General features: G+C 44.2%; 1 protein-coding gene across 2 annotated transcripts in view; it reads right to left on the bottom strand.

Moving 5' to 3' along the window:
• SYT17 (synaptotagmin 17) overlaps positions 1-18,528 on the bottom strand; it is a 567,544-nt gene that overhangs the window by 161,222 nt on the left and 387,794 nt on the right. The gene's annotated exons all lie outside the window — the stretch shown is intronic.

Below are 18,528 nucleotides of genomic sequence, written 5' to 3'. Positions count from 1 at the left end.
TTACAGGGCTCAGACACTTTGTCCCCTGTCCTGAATTAAAAAAAGAAAAAAGTATAAGCTGGCAGGGTAGGAATACCCTGACCCCAAATGGGGGCCGGGCCGCATTTATTAGGTTTATGCCCCGGGGAGCCCACCCCATAATCTGTATTTGTAAAGAAGAGGAGGGCTGCTTGGCCCCACTCCATGCTCCTCCAAAAGCCCTGGGGAGCCCACCCCCGGAGGCAAAATTAATTTATAGGGGGATGTGGCTGCTGAGCCCCCTCCCTGAACCTCTTAAGGCCACAGGGAGTCCACTCCTGAGGCCACAATTTAACAGAAGTGAGAGGGGGACCACATGGGCCTCTTTCTCGAGCCTCTAAAGGCCTTGGAGAGCCCTCCCTTGAGCCTGAGATTACTACAAATGGGGAGGGGTCCATGTGGTCCCCCTCCCACTTTTGTAAAATTATAGTTAGGTGAATTTGTCATTAACATTTTGAACTAAAACAACCACAGAAATTCACCAGTTAGAGTTAGCACAGCTAACTATAACTTACGCCCATGCCATGCATTGCTTATGACCTCACATATTACATCACTCTTGAAATGTTGTTCTACGACATCATTTAAGACAGCACTGATGACATCTCGAATGACATCATTGATGACATCAGTGGTGACATCATTCAAGCCTCTTTTGTTCACTTTGCTCTATAAACGGGTATAGCATTAGCGCGCTAAAATTAAGTACAAAATAGCTCAGAAGAATATGAGGCATCAATAATACCATAACAGAAAAAAACTTCCTTAGTTGTAAAAGGTATGGGTTATGTGCCACAATAGCCCCCATACACTTCACAGGTAGCGTAGTTCACATTAACAGACAACCATAAATATATGGGAAACCCTCATTGCATACAGTGTTCAATCTGTATACAACTGTTTAGAGAAAGCCAAGTTCCTTAAAATACTGAATACCTGTTCCAAAGCGAATGCTCTACTACGGACAGTTTTTATCTGTATCAAACCCCTGATAGTCACCGAACTTACATTGAGAAATGACGTTGTTATGACTAGAGAAGTGGGTACTGTAAACAGTATTCACGCTATGTAGAGAGTTTACACTGTACTACACAGTTTGCAGACAGTGAAACCTTCATGAGTAATACCCCACAGACTTTTAAAAGTATCTACTAATAACAGTGTACACTCTATGTAACCCATGGCAAAAAAGACGCTATTCGCTTAAAGAAAAACATGTCTGAAGGTGCTAAAGATTATACTACCTGCAGCATACATAACTTGGTGAAAACTTTACAGATAGCCCATCTTCTGAAACAAAACAAGCACATGTACATAGTTTAATACCTGGTGCGCAAAGTCTTCTATGTTATGTAGAAATTGTCATGCTGAGATGATCCTGTCTAATAACTCAAGGCTGCTTACAATACTTACTATGTTTTATGTAGAATGTTTGCCCTATTGCAAACTTTTTCTGCAGAGCATAAAATCTTGTGTGGAATATAACTGACACATGTTGACAAATGCCACCTACGCACAGAGTTACTCTTCAATGCAAACATTTATAATGTGTTCAATACACACCTATGATGCAGTAGGAGCACAAGCGTTTTGTAAATACGTACTCCCATTAGCTGGACCGAGGCTGGGCATAAATATGTAGAAAAATAATATGCTAGTAACCCTCTACTATGTAAACTATAAAACAAACTAGCACACTCATTAGATGATGTCATGAGTGATGTCATCAAAGATGTAATTTGATGTCAATAATGTCATCAATGATGTCATAAATAATGTCATGGAACATGTCATGAGTGATGGCATAGGATGGCATAAGTGAGGCCAGAAGCAGTGTATGGCGGGGTGAAGGTTATAGTTAGCTCTGCTAACAATAACAAATATGTGACTTTACATCGTCACATATTTCATCGCGGTAGGTAACAACGCAGACGTTACATTGTCCGCGTTGTTACCACGCATGGCATTCCAACGCAAGTCGTTTCTACGACTTGCACTAGATGGCGCGCTGGACTTAGGAATAGTATAAATTACTATTTCTACTTCAGTTAACACAACAGCAGGGAATGTGTTGGACTTAAAATCCAACACATTCCCTGGTGTTGCACGCCATCTAGCGCAAGTCGTAGAAACGACTCGCGTTGTAATGCCATGCATCGTAACAACACGGACAATGTAACGTCTGTGTTGTTACCATAGCGCGCGTGGTACTCACAGCGTTGTAAACGCTGCCTCCCAACAATTACTGGTGAATTTCTGTGGTATTTTATGTTCAAAACATTAATGATGTCACAGCCAAATTCATCGAACTATGACCTTACTTTAACCTTATGGTTTTTTAGGGATATGTATAAAAAAATAAGGGGGTTCCTAAAATGCAAAATGCCCATGCAATTTCCATATGGGTTTTTGAAAAGTGCTTAAAGCAATTACACCAAATTTGGGGGCTCATTAGGATGGCGGACGGAAGTGCGACCGCCGTCCTGGAGTAGGCGGAAAATGCCTTTTCCGTGTCCGCCTGCCGCGGACAGTCCGACCGCCATATTAGGATGGGAAACACTGTCAAAACTCCGTACGCGGCGGAAGAGAACGCACCGCCGCGGAATTACACCCGACCCCGGGGTTTGATGTACTCCGTCAGCCGCGGACGGAGTTTCATGACATTATTATCCTAATCGCAACGGCGGTTTATCCGCAGAGCGGTCGGGAGTATCTTGGCTGCGTCCTTGGCGGACGGAACCCGTTTCCGTCCGTCATCATAATCGGCTCCTAGGTGTGGGCTTTTGTGAAATTAAGGTTAAAAATATTTGTATACCTTGGAAATGACGGTACCATGCGATTGAGTCCTCTGATTGGCTGGCCACATCCAGTGGCGTAACGAAAGTTTAAAGGGCCCCCTGCAATGTACACTGAGGGGCCCCCGCTCTGGATTTAATTAGGAGCGCTCAGGCCTGAGTACTGTGCTGAGGGGGACCCGCTCGGGGTCCGCCCGCACTGTGTTACGCCCCTAGCCACATCGTGAAAGAAAATGTTGCGGCAGCCACTGCAGGACTCCAGTCTCCTGTCCTCAAAATATATGAACAAAGATACAAGGGGCATTATCGGGATACCTTTACACCCTAGCCCTTGTAAAAGGGTCCCAGAGGAACCCCCCGGGTCAAAATTATTATTTTGCTTTTCTGCAAAAAAGTGGATAATAAATGACATGCGGAAGTTGCTCATTTACTATTCACTCCTCCTTGAAGGAGATCTCTATAATGCCCTGCAAGTGCTTTCTGCACTTTTTTTCAGCTTGGCGTTCTCCCTGGAAGGGGCAAGATCACCATCAAGCATTTATTTTAATGTTGTGTGGGACTGCAGGGAGTGCAGCAGCCCACCAGCAAAATAAACATTGTAAAAAGCAGTATGTCTCTTGAGTCATTAAATCCATGACCCCAGGAGAATTTACCTTGTTTTTAAAAAACACTCCTAGCTAGCTATTTAGCTGCAGTGCAAGGTCCTCTTGTGGTTGTTCTAGTGATTGAAGTTTGTGGGCTGAAAAATGTAAAAAAAAAGACTCAGATACATTTTTGTTGTTTTTTTTAAATACCATAACTCCGAATCTTTCTTTTAACATTTTTCAGGTCATAAAATGCAAACATAAAGACTTTGCTAAAAGAAAGACTGAGACATGTTGACTTTATTTTTTAATTAACACTTTATTAAATGTGTTTATAAGAATCACTGTATTAAACATTGCACTGTGTGAACTACTGAAGTTAGTGATTTTTTGATTGATCTGCTTTATATATATATATATATATATATATATATATATATATATATATATATATATATATATATATATATATATATATATATATATATATATATATATATATATTGATATGATCACTTCTTGATAAAGACAAGATGCCCACGTTACATATTTTGGAGTTTTGACTAACAAAGTCAGTAAGTCTGTCTGAGTGCAGCCACAACATGCAAGACCAACTGCACGCTGCGCATGGTAAAAGGCCATTTGCTGCGGTAGGTAGGGTGCTTGTTGGGGGATGGGCGTAGGGGCTAAGCCTTGTACCCAGCCCAAAGCTGAGAACAGCCAAAGGCCACTCACAGCAGGTAGTAGAATGCTCATAGGGAGTTGGGTGCAGGCCCTGTGCGCAACATTACGCTGCATAAGGTCATGGGGTTGCTTGTCTGTGAGGGGTTGCATGCAGGGCCTGGACGCAGGTGTGGGTTTGGCGTTATGTGTGGTAATAATATATTACTTTATATTAAAAAAATTGAAATCTACAAAAAAAAAGGTTAAAGTGACACTATAGTTAGGAATTGTTATTATATTTTACTTTACATTAAATAAGACTTTAGAAACTGGAAAACAACAAAGGTTAACATAAATGTCAATGACAATGTAACATTTTATACAAAAAAAACACTGAAATTTATCAGTTATAGTTATCTCAAGTAAATGTAACTCATGCCCTAAAATAACTATAACTCGCACCCTCACATGCACTGCTAATTACCTCACATATCACCTCACTCATAACATAATCTACGACATTATTGATTACATCACTTCAACATCTGAAACTACTGATGACAGGACCATCTAGCCCATGTGGGGCCAAAGTAAAAAAAAAACTAAAAAAACAACCTGATTTTACAATCCCAAGAGACTCCCACGGGTCTTAGCGTGTCAGTGTGAAACCACTTTTTTTTATCAGCACTGAAAGTAGAAGAAATGCTGTGTTAATGTATTTAATGTTGTATTTGTTTAGGGAAACTAAATATTAAACAAATGAAGTACAGAAATAATTCACAGTGAAGACCTCTTCTCAGTGAAATTCCAGCTTTTAAACCACTGGAAAACATTAAACAAGGCTTAACCGTGTTATCTATCTATCTATCTATCTATCTATCTATCTATCTATCTATCTATCTATCTATCTATCTATCTATCTATCTATCTATCTTTACCTACGCTAATCTTCCTTAAACAAATAAAAACTTTCAATAGATGCTTTCATGAAGCAACTACTCTCAGAGTATTTATCAGCATACCTGACAAGATCCCCCTTGCAGGACCAGCCTTGATGCAAGCATCTACCAACAAACATTCCCCATGGGAAAAATAATCATTGTAAATGCAAAAACCTGACTGCATAAAGTTACACTGTCCCACATTTCACTTTATGTGTTTGTCTTGGTAAGCCTGCTCTATAGTGTCAGTGTACTACAAAAGAAAAGCACGGTTTAGAATGCATGTTTATAATTTCATTACTATGCACTTTGTATTTGAAATCTGTTTATACTAGCACACATTTCTGCATACAACACATTTAATATTAAAACATTGCCCTAAACAAAAGCACACATTTCTCAAAATATTGACAAATATATTTGATGTCTCAGGCAACCAATAAAGAGTATAATGGATGGCACTCAAATGCTCCAAAACTTTCTAAAGAGAACATCAATAATTTAATACATTTTTAAAATCATGTAATACAAAAAAGTATACAATGAGAAACATGTGTTGCTCGTTCGGCCTTGTGAATTATAAATGTTACCTGAATCCCATATTACACAGTCACCTATAATGAATTCTCTTTCTCTCTCTCTCTATATGTGTGTATATATATATATATATATATATTACCTACTGGCGGTCGCCAGTAGGTAGTTATAGTTAGGATCGTTTTCCATAGGAAATCCGCAACATTCTATTGGCGCCGAATGAGGGATCTGCCTGTAATTTTCCTTAACTTTGCCTCGCTACGCTCTGCTCCTTCCCTGAAAGTTTCAGGGGATCCGTCAAGCGGGGGCCGAGATAAAAGGGGGGTCCCAAAACGTGTTTTCCCCATGTTAATTTCCATAGGGGGTTGGACTCACTTTTAGCCCGAACGGCTGAATGGATTTCCACCAAACTTGGCAAAATTGTAGGGACTGGTACCCCGATGTGCCTTTGTTATGTCTCAAGATATATGCTCCAGTGGTTTTTACGAAAATTAACTTTGAAAAAATATATATTGGGCTACATTGGGCTATATATATGTTAGAGCCCAAATGTAGCCCATTGTACCCCAATGTAGCCCAATGTAGCCCAATGTAGCCCAAAGATGGCCACCAGAGACAAAAAAAAACAAATGTAGCCCAAATATCAGCCAGATGTAGCCCAACTATAGCCCAATGACAGAATGTCCCAGAGTGTTCTAAAGAACAACTAGAGCGCTAACAGTCTTACATATGACAAAAGTATGGCACACCTGAAGTCATCTTGATTGGAATAAAGTGTTAACACTTAAAACATTTAATTTGCAAAGGAACAAAATGAGGGGTTTCATTTTGCCATAGAAATTTTTATATATATATATATATATATATATATATATATATATATATATATATATATATATATATATATATATATATATATATATATATATATATTCACTGAAAAAACCATAGGTTTCACACCAGTTATAGTTAGGAATTAGCATTTAAAAAACCTATTAAATTCACTGAAAAAACCATAGGTTTCACACCAGTTATAGTTAGGTGGAAATTTTACTCGCATAAAGCCATTGAAATTCCCACGTTATAGTTAGTTGGACTCACTATAACTTGCGCGTGCAATGCACTGCTGATGACGTCACATATTACATCACTCATGATATGGTCAGTGACATCACTCATGACATCACTGATGACATCTCAAATGACATCACTGATGACATCATCCAGTGAATGTGTATCTTTCTGAAAAATAAATATTTTTTATATATGTATATCTAAAGGTTGATGGAAGAATAAATGGGTAAATAAATGTCTAAATGGATGTTTTTTTGTGTAAAATTGATTGGTTAACTGACTTATTAAATGTATCTTAGTGAATACATATATTAGCGAGTAATGTTTAAATATTTAAATATCTGTTTCTGTGTCTCACTTTGTGTATAAGTGGCTGCATGGGTTGGTGAGTAGCTACATGAGTGTGTATATGGGTTATTAGTTTTTTTTTTTGAGTATCAGTATCAGTGTCTGTATGGTTCGGTGGGGGATATTACTTAGAGCACAGATGCATGAATGAGTGACTCACTATTTGTATGTATTTTGAAGACAGGATGTGTGCAAGACTGTATGGGTGGATGATTGTGTGTATGGGTGGGTTAGTGAGTATGTGTTTTTATAATTGATTGTTTAAGAGAGTAAATATGTTTCCGTTTCTGTAGAAGTATGTGTAGTGGTGTGTATATAGCAGTATAATCAAGTAAATGTTTTTTTGATAGTTTATTTGCATGTGTGAATTTGTGTGTGAGTAACTATATGGATGAGTATTAGTGTGTAACAGGATGTATAGGTGTATGAGTACACATGATGAGTAAGTACATGCATGAGTGACTATATAGAACTGTTGGTGAATGAGTGGATGTGTATGTAGATGTTGGAATTACCTAATAAGTTGTTGTAATTGGTATTGGTTTCTCCTTTTTAAAGAAAATGTTAGTTTCTATTTTTGAATGTGTGTGTCAAAGGTTATTTTATGCTGATAGGAGGTCTGCCACTTTGTCACAAGGATGTTGTCATCAGTGATGTCATTTGAGATGTCATCAGTGATGTCATGAGTGATGTCACTGACCATGTCATGAGTGATGTAATATGTGACGTCATCAGCAGTGCATTGCACGCGCAAGTTATAGTGAGTCCAACTAACTATAACGTGGGAATTTCATGTATATGGCATTGTTGTGTGTATGGTTTCAAAAATAGTAGTCTGCATTTTAAAATGGGTGTATCAAAGTTTTTATTAGGGCATCAGTATGTGCATCAGATTATCACCTGGATGATGTCATCAGTGATGTCATTTGAGATGTCATCAGTGATGTCATGAGTGATGTCACTGACCATGTCATGAGTGATGTAATATGTGACATCATCAGCTGTGCATTGCGGGCGCGCGAGTTATAGTTAGCTCAACTAACTATAACAGGCAAATTTCTCTGGTTTTATATGAGTCAAATGTCCAACTGACTATAACATCCCTGAAACCTATGTTTTTTTAGTGAATTTCAAAGGTTTTTTTAAATGCTAATTCCTAACTATAACGTCTGTAAAACCTATGGTTTTTTCAGTGGATTTCTAAAGATTTTTAAATGTTAATTTAATATGTTAATATTTATAAAACTATATTTTTTCTATTGTTTTTGTAATATTTTGGATCTCTATTATCCTTTTTTTTACTTTAAAAATTATGTAATGTTTTATATTTTCCCCACAATAATGTATATCTTTTTATTTTTCTGGGGAGAAAACTGCAGTCCCATACCGGTAGTGTACCAAGCTCCATCACCACGTGAATCCTATCCGCCATATTGCTAAACTCGTAAATGACGCGCATTTCGTATCCAACGGGTTCGTGGCACCGCGTCCCGCATAGCATCATATACGTATAAGGTCGCGCCAGCTGCTACTATGGTATCCGACGGCTATGCAGTACCAAGCCACGCTTTACGTCATGTACGTATGGGGTCGCGTCTGCTGCGCGTTGCGTATACGACGAGTGCACCCTGCCAGGCCCTGTTTCACATCATAGACATATGGTGTTGTGCCGGGTACGCCATTCCCTCATTTTTTTTATGTCTCAAAACTATATATAAATAACTTTAAAGTGTATATGAGAGCAAGCGATAATCTAAAATATTTTAAACATTTATATATTTCTAACTGTAATAAACTTTCAAAATCGTGTCGGGTGCGGCCTCCTTGTGCGCTCGATGCGAGATGGCCATGTGACCTTACAAAAAAGCATTTGATTACTTCATAACATTTCCCATTGTAACGGTTGGATATTATAAAGTATGGTTTCTGAATTTAATTTTTGGTTTTATAGGTGCATAGTTATTCACAACTGTATCCTGCTTAAATGAGAGTGATCCTTTGGTCTTGATAAAGATTAAATAAATCGAGAACCCATCGAAACGTATCGACGCACATTAATCTGTACACAATCCCTGTACTTCACACTACTTGAACGGCAAAAATATACAAATGTGGTCAAGTAATGTATCTACCATATAGTTTAGTAGGGGACGTGTAGCTTTCCAAGAACAAATGTTTAGGTCTGGTGCAATACTCTCTTTATGTTTGTTCAACTTATATCTCTGTATTCATTGGTGATTATTAATATGTTTGCACTGTTTTTTAATTTGTCTAGCTGATTTTCAGCTTTTTAATGTGAAATTTTTAATGAACCTGTAAATTAAATAAAGTGTTTCATAAGTGAATTTATTGGTTGTTGAAGTATATTGATCAATATGTTATAGTACATTCTTGGTGAATGAATGGAATGAATGAAATTTTTAATTTTATTGAGTATATGTAGATGACGGATGAGTAACTTACCCATTGGGATTTTTCTACTTTACACTGTTATAGTGCCCCAGTCCCACTGGGTGTTTGAAGGGGCCCCTCTCTTTTATATACACAGTTGGAGGACCCCACCCATTTTAGTCATTCTCTCTATAGTGTCTGAATTAGACACATCCTTTCTGCTTAGAGAGCTTTTTCGAAAAGTTTTTTTGCTGTGTACACATATCTAGGAAAGGGGGGCCGATCGGCCCCCACGCTCACATGGCTGGGCCCGCCCCCCCCTCCACCAGTCCTGGTTGGTCCGCGTGTCCCGCCAGTTGACCCGGAAGCAGTTTTGCGCTTCCGGGTCGAGGGGGCGGGATCGCGGCTTAGGGGGGGTTTAAGAGCCTGGGGAGCGCGGGAAGCGGCCTCTTTGTGCCCGCGCTTCCCAGGCTCGCTTCTCGCCCCGCTGTGGGGCCTTTAATTTTCTCTGTTCTTTGTTTTTCAGCTTTTAACGATTAGAAGCGGCGGTTGGCGTCTCACCGAACAAGGGAGCAGTTTTGAGCAGCTTCGTCGATCTGCGGTGTGAAGCGTCGACGAAGGTCCGAGTCTGCCGCTTTTGAGCAGCTTCGTCGATCTCCGGTGTGAAGCGTCGGCGAAGGTCCGAGTCAACCGGTGCGGCGCCTCGGTGGACGGGACGAAGGGAGCGGCATGCACAAAGGGCGGTTGAGTTACGGTCAGATTATCGACCGCAAGGTACGTAGCGGGCTCTGCGGCACGGCCGCTCGAGGTGGGGCCCATCGGAGCGTGTGTGCGCCATAAAGAGAACGCTTTCACGGGCGCAGCAGGCTCTGCCCCGGCAGCATCTAGGTGGGAGTCCGGTGCAGGGTGGGAGTTCCGGTTTGAGGGGGAGTCCCGAAATAGTCACTGAGTGTCAACATGCCTGGCAAATTAAGGGATCATCACGTAACACACCAGTGCTGAATGAAGTACGTATACAGCTGATTCAGGCAAGCCTGTGATTTAATGCAGCATACTGTTTAATCCAGATTAAGTTTTGCACGATAGAGAGTTGTTTTGACCACAGCTAGTTTTACGTTCTCATACTGTGTTCAGAAAAGCCAGTTTCTCTGTATGCTGATCCAAGTGGCATAGCCAATTTTGCTCAATGGTTAGGAGGGATGATTTTCGGCCACATCTTTTGATTTCACTGTACCCTCCTGATTCAGACCGAGTTTTGCATTTTGTCAATTTTCAACAGCTTGTTTGGGCTCCTACATACGGTTTGCTGTGTCACTGTGTTAGCCGTTCGGTTTATGGGGTCACGGGAGAGCTGGGTGGTTATTTAAAGCATAAATTAAGCTTTTGCACAGTTTGGGACGGAAAAATTCATCATTTGTGAATAGCCTCGAGTCGGTTCTAACAATTTGTCTCATTTTAGGAGCTAAAGACAAGTGCCGCTGCGGACCGGGTAGCTGGGGAGCTCACGGTGGATCCTGAGGACGCGGGCAGGCCTGCATTTCACTGCTTCTGGCGGGCCACTGGGCTGGAGTTCGCTCGCCCAAACACTCTAGGCTAGCTGGGGTGTGCGGTCACAGTTGCGTGGTGCTTACGGCCAGCCTGTGAGCCTCCGACTGGGACAGGTACAGGGCACAGTGTGCCAATAAGTAGCGCATTGTGCAGTGTAGCTTTAAGAACAGTATGTCTGCCAGACGGGGTGCAGGGGGTTCGAACGTGGAGCTAATGCTTCAGACAATGATGCGCAGAATGTCAGCAATGGACAAGCGATTGGGGAAAGTGGACAAATTAGGTAAGACTGTGGCTGAATTGGGTGCGAGGATGGATGCCCAGGCAGGCCCGACAGTAAGGCCGAAGCAGACCATAGTGCCCCCAAACCAAGGGGGGATTTTGAAACACCACCCAAACGCGCCAGAACTAAGAAGGTTGGTGGTCGCCCCGCCAGGTCCGGTGGGGGTGTGGGGTCCCCGAGTCCAACACCGAATGTACTGCCTGTTGCACCTAGCTCACCAATTCCTACCCCTCTGCCTCCTGCGAGCGTTCCGGCCCCCGCCCCGCAACCTCCAGCAAGTGTGCCAGTAGCGCCTATCATGCCACCCATTGACCCGGTCCCCGTTGGTATCCCGCCGCCAGTCGCTCCAGCGACTGGCCCTGTGCCAGCCATTGTCCCGCTGGTCATTCCAGCTCCGGGACCAGTGCCACCAGAACTGGCGGCACAGATAGCGGCAGTGCTTCCTTGGTTGGGGATTGGGGGAGTGTTACCTTCCGCGCAGAGGCCCAAAAAATGGTTGCTCAAATATTGTTGGCTAGGGGCAGGAGTAGCACGCCGGGTGCACCGATTTCTCCCCAAACAGGTTCAGCAAGCAATGGGGGCGCAGTCAAGACCGTGGACGCAACACAACCCACCGAAAGTGGTAAGGAGGTTGCCCTGCCGGTACTGGGCGAGGGCGCGATTCCCTCCAGGGGGGAGAGTTTAGCACAGCATGTATCTCAGAGTGTGAAGGAGTTAATTTGGGCAGACAAATATATTAATATTTTTTCATTGCTGATTGACAACAGGGAGTGGGAATATGCGAAATCACAGAAGGATATGATGTTGCCTAGTGAATGGCGATCTCAATTGTACAAAATTAGGGTGGAGGAGACGCTCATCAATTGGATCAGGGCTTTTTCTGTGTATAGTGCAGTGATTGGAGAGCGCTTCCCAGGTATGCAAGCTGTGATGGCCTGCTATCAGAGCAGGATTACAATGTATAATGAGAATCATGGGGGGGACGCATGGAAGGAATACGACATAGCTTTCAGGAAATCGAGGGCGTTTAACAGGTCATTGACCGGGGACAAGGTTGATTCTATTTCCTGGCATTCCCATTTTGAGAAGGGGCAGGCTGCAAGTACCAGCGCTACCTGGAACAAAGGTTATTCCCCCAAGCCCCAGCAGCCCTTTCAGCAGCCCTTTCGACAAGCGCAAGGCGGGTAAATGGCCAACAAGACCAGAGGTAGTACAGGTGGGAAAGGAGTATGCTGGGATTTCAATAGGCGAACTTGCAACAGGGCACCGGGCACTTGCAAATTCAGGCACACGTGTAACTTATGCGGCCACCCTTCCCACCCGGAGGCGACATGCCGGTCAAAGGGCAATGGGTCTGGTAACAGAGGGAGGAGGAAACCGGAATAGCAGAGTACACCCCCTTATGGCGCATTCACCTATTTTGTTGGCAGCTATGATCCCTTGGCTCAATAGATACCCTAACCACACTTCCGCAAGGATGCTTCAAGAGGGTTTCACACATGGTTTCCGGATTCCAGCTGGGGGTTACACTGGGACACCGCAGTGTAGGAACCAGTTGTCAGTTCAGAACAATCCCAGGGTAGTGGCGAACAAAATAGAGAATTAGCTGCGCCTAGGTAGGGTGGCGGGACCTTTTCCTGACATCCCTGTACAGAATTTTGTCTGCTCGCCTTTAGGAGTGGTCCCAAAGAAGGAAAAGGGCGAGTATAGGCTCATACACAATTTGTCGGCACCGAAGGGCCTATCTTTGAATGATGCAATTGATGAGTCTATTTGTAGTGTGAAATATGCGTTTTTTGACCAGGCTGTCGATATGTTGAGAGTTTTGGGTCCTGGGGCACTGATGGCCAAATCAGATATTGAGTCAGCTTTTAGACTACTCCCAGTGTATCCGGCGGATCAACACTTGTTGGGTTTTTCCTTCGAAGGCAAATACTACATGGATATGTGCATGCCCATGGGGTTGCTCTATTTCATGTGCCTACTTTGAAACATTCAGCTCTTTCCTTGAGTGGGTCCTGAGACAATCTAGGGGCCACCAGTATGTCATGCATTACCTAGACGATTTTCTTTTCCTGGGTCCAGCGGGCTCACAGGAGTGCGCGTGGGCATTGCAGGAGTTTTGCGTGCTCATGCGTACTTTTGGGGTACCGCTTGCGCAGGGGAAAATGGTTGGGCCATTGACGTGTTTAGAATTCTTGGGAATTGAATTGGATTCCGTGGAAGGCTGTTTCAGGTTACCCATAGACAAAATCGAAAAATTCAGGTTAACTCTTGAACTATGCTTGCAGACAAAGAAAGTCACTTTACAGCTGTTGCAGCAGACAGTTGGTCAGCTAAACTTTGCCTTGAGAGTTATTCCCATGGCACGCCCATTTTCCAGCTCAATTGCGCAAGCCATGAAGGGTTTGCGGGAAAAGCATCATCGCACACGGCTGTCAGTCGAGGTTCGCCAGGACATGCGGATATGGATTGCATTTCTGGAGGATTTCAATGGCAGAGTGCTGTGGGGTGCCCCCACGCTGTCCTCAGCAGAGTTAGGTTTATGGACTGACGCTGCAGGCAGTGTGGGGTTTGGCGCCATTCTTGGCAGGAAGTGGGTGGCTCAAAAATGGCCCGTCTGGTGGGAAGAGAGTGGGCTGACTGCAAACATTGGGTTCCTAGAGCTCTTCCCAATCTGGGTGGCGTTGAAGGTCTGGCCCGAGCAATTGGCCAATCGCTCAGTGATTTTCTGGTCTGACAACATGACCGTGGTGGAATGCATCAATCAGCAGGCAGCGAGGTGTCAGTTCATACTGCGCCTGTTCAAGGAGATTGTGCTAAGTTGCATGAGATTGAATATGCATTTCAGGGCCAAGCATGTCCCAGGGGTCTTGAATAACGCAGCCATTTGTCCTTTCTCGCTTTAAGATGCAGGTATTCAGGGAACACCTACCGGCTGCAGAGGCATCCCCAGCTCACTTCCCATCGACTCTTTGGCAGATTGGTGCCCCCGACTACACGACCTAGTGGCAGCCAGCCTAGCTCCAAGGACAAGGACAGCTTACGAAGGGGCGTTCAGGTCTTACTGTAACTTTCTGGGACATGATTGGCGGAGCAAGTGGGATCAGGAGGATAGTTTTAATGGGTACATGAGCACATTACACAAGGAAGGGCGCATGGCGGCGACAGCTAGCAGACACAAGACAGCTGTTTCCTTTTTCGCACGCGCTAAGGGAGCCAGGGAACTGACAAACAGTTTCTTAGTTCAAAAAGCGTTGAAAGGATGGCGGCGCTTGCAGGCACCCACCGCCTATGGCAGGAAGCCGATAGGTTTAGAACGTTTGGCAGCAGTGCTCCTCGCCCTGCCAGACACATGCAGTTCTATGGCTGAAGTGGGATTATTCAATTCTGCTTTTGCCCTGGCATTCTACGGGGCTTTCCGGGTAGGCGAACTGGTGGCAGTCAACAAACTAGGTGGGATGGTGGCCTTCAGCTGCGTGATGTCTGTATACGGGAGGACACGATGTGGGTTACCATTCGGAAATCCAAGACTGATCAGGAGGCTAAGGGTCAAAGTCTAGTGCTACACCGGACACCGAATAACCCGTGCTGCCCGGTGTCACATGTGGAAGCATTAATTAAGCAACGCACAGGTGAGCCAAGTGGAGCATTGCTAATGCACAATGATGGTACCCCTTTGACCAGGTTTCTGTTCCAGAGAGTCTTATCCATGAGTATTGCCAAAGCAGGTTTAAACCACAAAGAATTTGGGACACATTCTTTCCGGATAGGGGCAGCCACTGAGGCCACTGCAAGGGGGTTGAATGCCAATAGTGTGAAGAGGATTGGGAGGTGGTCTTCCAATGCCTATAAGCATTATGTGCGGTTGCACATGTTGTAAGGGTCAGTCGCCGCCTTTCTGACGCCTGCTGTTTTGTCTTGTTTTATTTATAGATTCTCAGGCCTGTGACGCAGGACGGAAACTACTTGAGGACCATCACAGCCATCCATCAACATCACGGCAACGGCAGGAAGTCACAAAGAAGACTTTTGTAGTATGGGTAGTCGGCCATTCTTATGTGAAACGTGCTAAACCAATTTTCCTTGCAGGAGCGGGTAGACGGAGGGCGGAGTGCGGGGGTTTCAATGTCTCCTTCCATGGCAGAGGGGGGCTTCGCCTCAGTCAGCTTAGGGGTTACATGTCAGATCTACTGGAGAGACACACATCACCACCCTCAGCGGTCATCTTGCATCTGGGGGGGAATGATTTAGTAGACTTGGGCAGAAGGGTCTTGTTGGAAGAAATCATATCAGCGGCAGGGTGGCTGGGGAAACTGTTACCGGATTGCACTATTGTATGGTCACAGTTGATACCAAGATTGCAGTGGAGGGGGGGTGAGTCAGTCAGTGCGTTGAATCACTCGGTAAAGAGGGTCAACAATAAACTGGACAAGCTGTTTCGAACTCCTTATCTACAGAGCATACCTCATGGTTGCATCTGCGGGGAACAGTTTTATGTGCGGGATGGGGTCCATTTGACAGAGTCAGGGAATGCCCTATTCATAAGGAACATCTTAGCATGGGTAGAAGGTTTTGCGAGGAAGGTATGACCTTTCAGTGTAGGTTTTGGGGGGGCCAGATAGTCGGTCAACTATGCTGGCCTGTGGCGGTAAGGTCATAATCGGTGAGCAGCAATTTAAGGTCCTTAGGGGGGGCAGTCCCATTCACGAAAGGGGCCGCCCAAGGGGAGGGGCCACTGGTCTCTCCCAGAACTTCAGGGGCAGGATATCCGTCGCTTGGAAGGGTGCGGGGGAGGGAGTCACGCTTTCCTCAGGCTGGTAGCCACCCCTCACATACACTATGATGTCATCAAGGGGCCCGAGTGTAAGGGCCCTCCTGTTATGGTTAAATGGAGTTCATGGAGCGCACAAGGGTAAACGGGCCCTTGTTGCGCATGCACATCTCGGACGTGAGAGCGCATCTGGGTAAAAGGATCTGACACCGGTTAGCGACCTTGCCGTAGGACCAGAAATTATTAGAATGCAAAATTGATATCAGGATGTTAGATTCGGCTAGGAACTACGCTGTATTAGACATTTGTTAAGATTAGCCCACCATACCTGTCTAAACTGGATGTAAATCTAATGTCTGAATTTTGCATTTGATAATTATGTAAATAATGTTAGTTTATTAAATTTTTTATTTTGTTTCATATTTTAATAAATACGTCCGGGGGGTCTCGAGCTCGAACCAGCAGGCACCGCTGCTCTACAGACACGTGGCATTGGCTTTTGGAACACTGCATTGAGCTAATTACTAAGTGTACATGCACAGAGGCTTGCACCACTGCATTACACGCGCACATTATGCTACTAGCATGCGCTCTGTTCCTTTGTATGTAAACGTTGGCATAACATTTTATTATTTAACCTTGTCTATTCTCGTGCACTCCAACTCCTCTTTGAACCACGATTACCACTAACAGTTGGTAGATCGTACTTCAAGAAGGAAGGATGCACTCAACTGGTGTTCGCTATTAAGCTTGAAATAAACATTCCTTTACCTCAAGGCGTTTCCAGCATTATATTATTTCTCCTCTTTCAGACACTGAGTTGCCTGCGCCAAAATGGGCGGAGTGGGTGCTCACCCCGTCCCGATGCTCTAGGCATTCTGACGCCTTCCATTGTGGTATCAAGACACCGTCCCCAACCAGAGACCTGCTGTGCCACCCTGACAGAGGCGAGTTAGAGCTTGCACTGCCACGTCGTTGGACACACCGGTGGTGGCAGGTGAGCAGTTAAGCCTCGGTGTGCAGGAGCTGCAATTCAGCACAGTGTGAGGTAACGGGCTGGGGTGCAGCAGCCTGGGTGCACAGGTGCAGGCAAGCTATGTTGCTGTAGATAATAATGTAATCTCTGACCTCATTTATATTTGTTTCATTTTAAGGACTTGTTGGACCGCAATCTTTCTCGTGGACCCCAGCGTCCCAGACACACGGGTGATGGGAGGTGAACATGGAGGGCTGGGTGCAGTAGGCCGACGCGCTGTCTCCTCCTCCTCCCTCTGTTCTTTTGACTCTCCCTCCCCTTATTGCGAAAATTGGCTGTTTAAAGGAGGTTATGAGGGAAAACATTTGTAATTTTGCGGTGCTCCTACCAAATATAAACCAACAGACTATAACATAAAGGAAGCCTGCGTAATTCTACAACTGTAAGGGTTCTATGAGTGTATCACTTTATAACACCATGAGTACTGCCTCAGTGATTAAAGGACCAATAAGGCACTGCCTAGAGCCTCCAAGGCTTCAGGGACTGGCGAGGCCCACCCTGCATATTTAAGTAAAGCCCCAGAGGGTGGCGATCCCCTGACTTGAGTTGGCCTCGAAGCCCCCGAACAATTAGTAAACAATATCCGGGGACGTGGCGATCCCCTAGGCTGCGAAACGTCTCTGTGCCCTCCCGTGCCTAATTTACATGTGAGATTAAGGTCCCCAGTGCTGCAGAGACCCCGCAATATGATAATAGGATTGGCCCTGGAACATTACCCAACAAGGGGCTCCTTTAAATGAATGGGTGAGACCCCGCTTCTTTTTTTCTCAATTTTTACCACTTGGATCCGCTCTATTAAAGCGATACAAGGTTTTCTTCATCTCGCTTCAACAAGGCAAACAAGGATTTGCTATCACAGGGTGGAAGCCATGCACCCGTCTTCCAACAGCAAACATAAATGTCCCGCAGATGCACACCCCGGGACATTGTATGAGCTGCGCCTGGGAGGTGGCGCTCCCTACAACCATGATGCATTGGTTACTGCATAACTACAGAATTAGTATAAAAGCATACTAACACTACTTGTACATGTGTAGTACAGCAAGCAGAGTGTACTGAAGAGGCAGAGGAAGCCCAAAATCTAAAAATATAAATCCTACCAGAGGTCGGATGACATAGTTCAATGAGCCGACGACCCTGGTATGATTAAAAACAGCTTCACGAAGAAAACGGGTCTTCAGCACAAGGCAAGCAAGCTCGAAATATTAGTGAGTGCTGCCTTCTTTTTACCTTCTCCCACTCGTCGCCAAATTTATGTAGTGAAGAGGCAGAGAGCAGTGGATCCGATAAGTAGATTTATTGCAGGAAAACAAGACAGCTTAAACAGCCACCAACACGATCAGACAGCAAAGCAACTGCCTTCTCCACCACCGTGTACAAACTCCCCAAGGTTCCCCTCATGACAGCCCTACATTCTAACATTACATACTTATATTCTACTAGCATTACATACTAACATTTTACTATGACTTACATTACAATACTACACAGAGCACATGACTTTACAGCAATGAGCTCATGGTTTCATCCACGACTCTT

This window comes from Lissotriton helveticus, chromosome 10 (assembly GCF_964261635.1).
Source record: "Lissotriton helveticus chromosome 10, aLisHel1.1, whole genome shotgun sequence".
Taxonomy (NCBI): Eukaryota; Metazoa; Chordata; class Amphibia; order Caudata; family Salamandridae; genus Lissotriton; species Lissotriton helveticus.
Note: the sequence above shows the minus strand (reverse complement) of the source record. Positions and strands in the feature narration are given on the sequence as shown.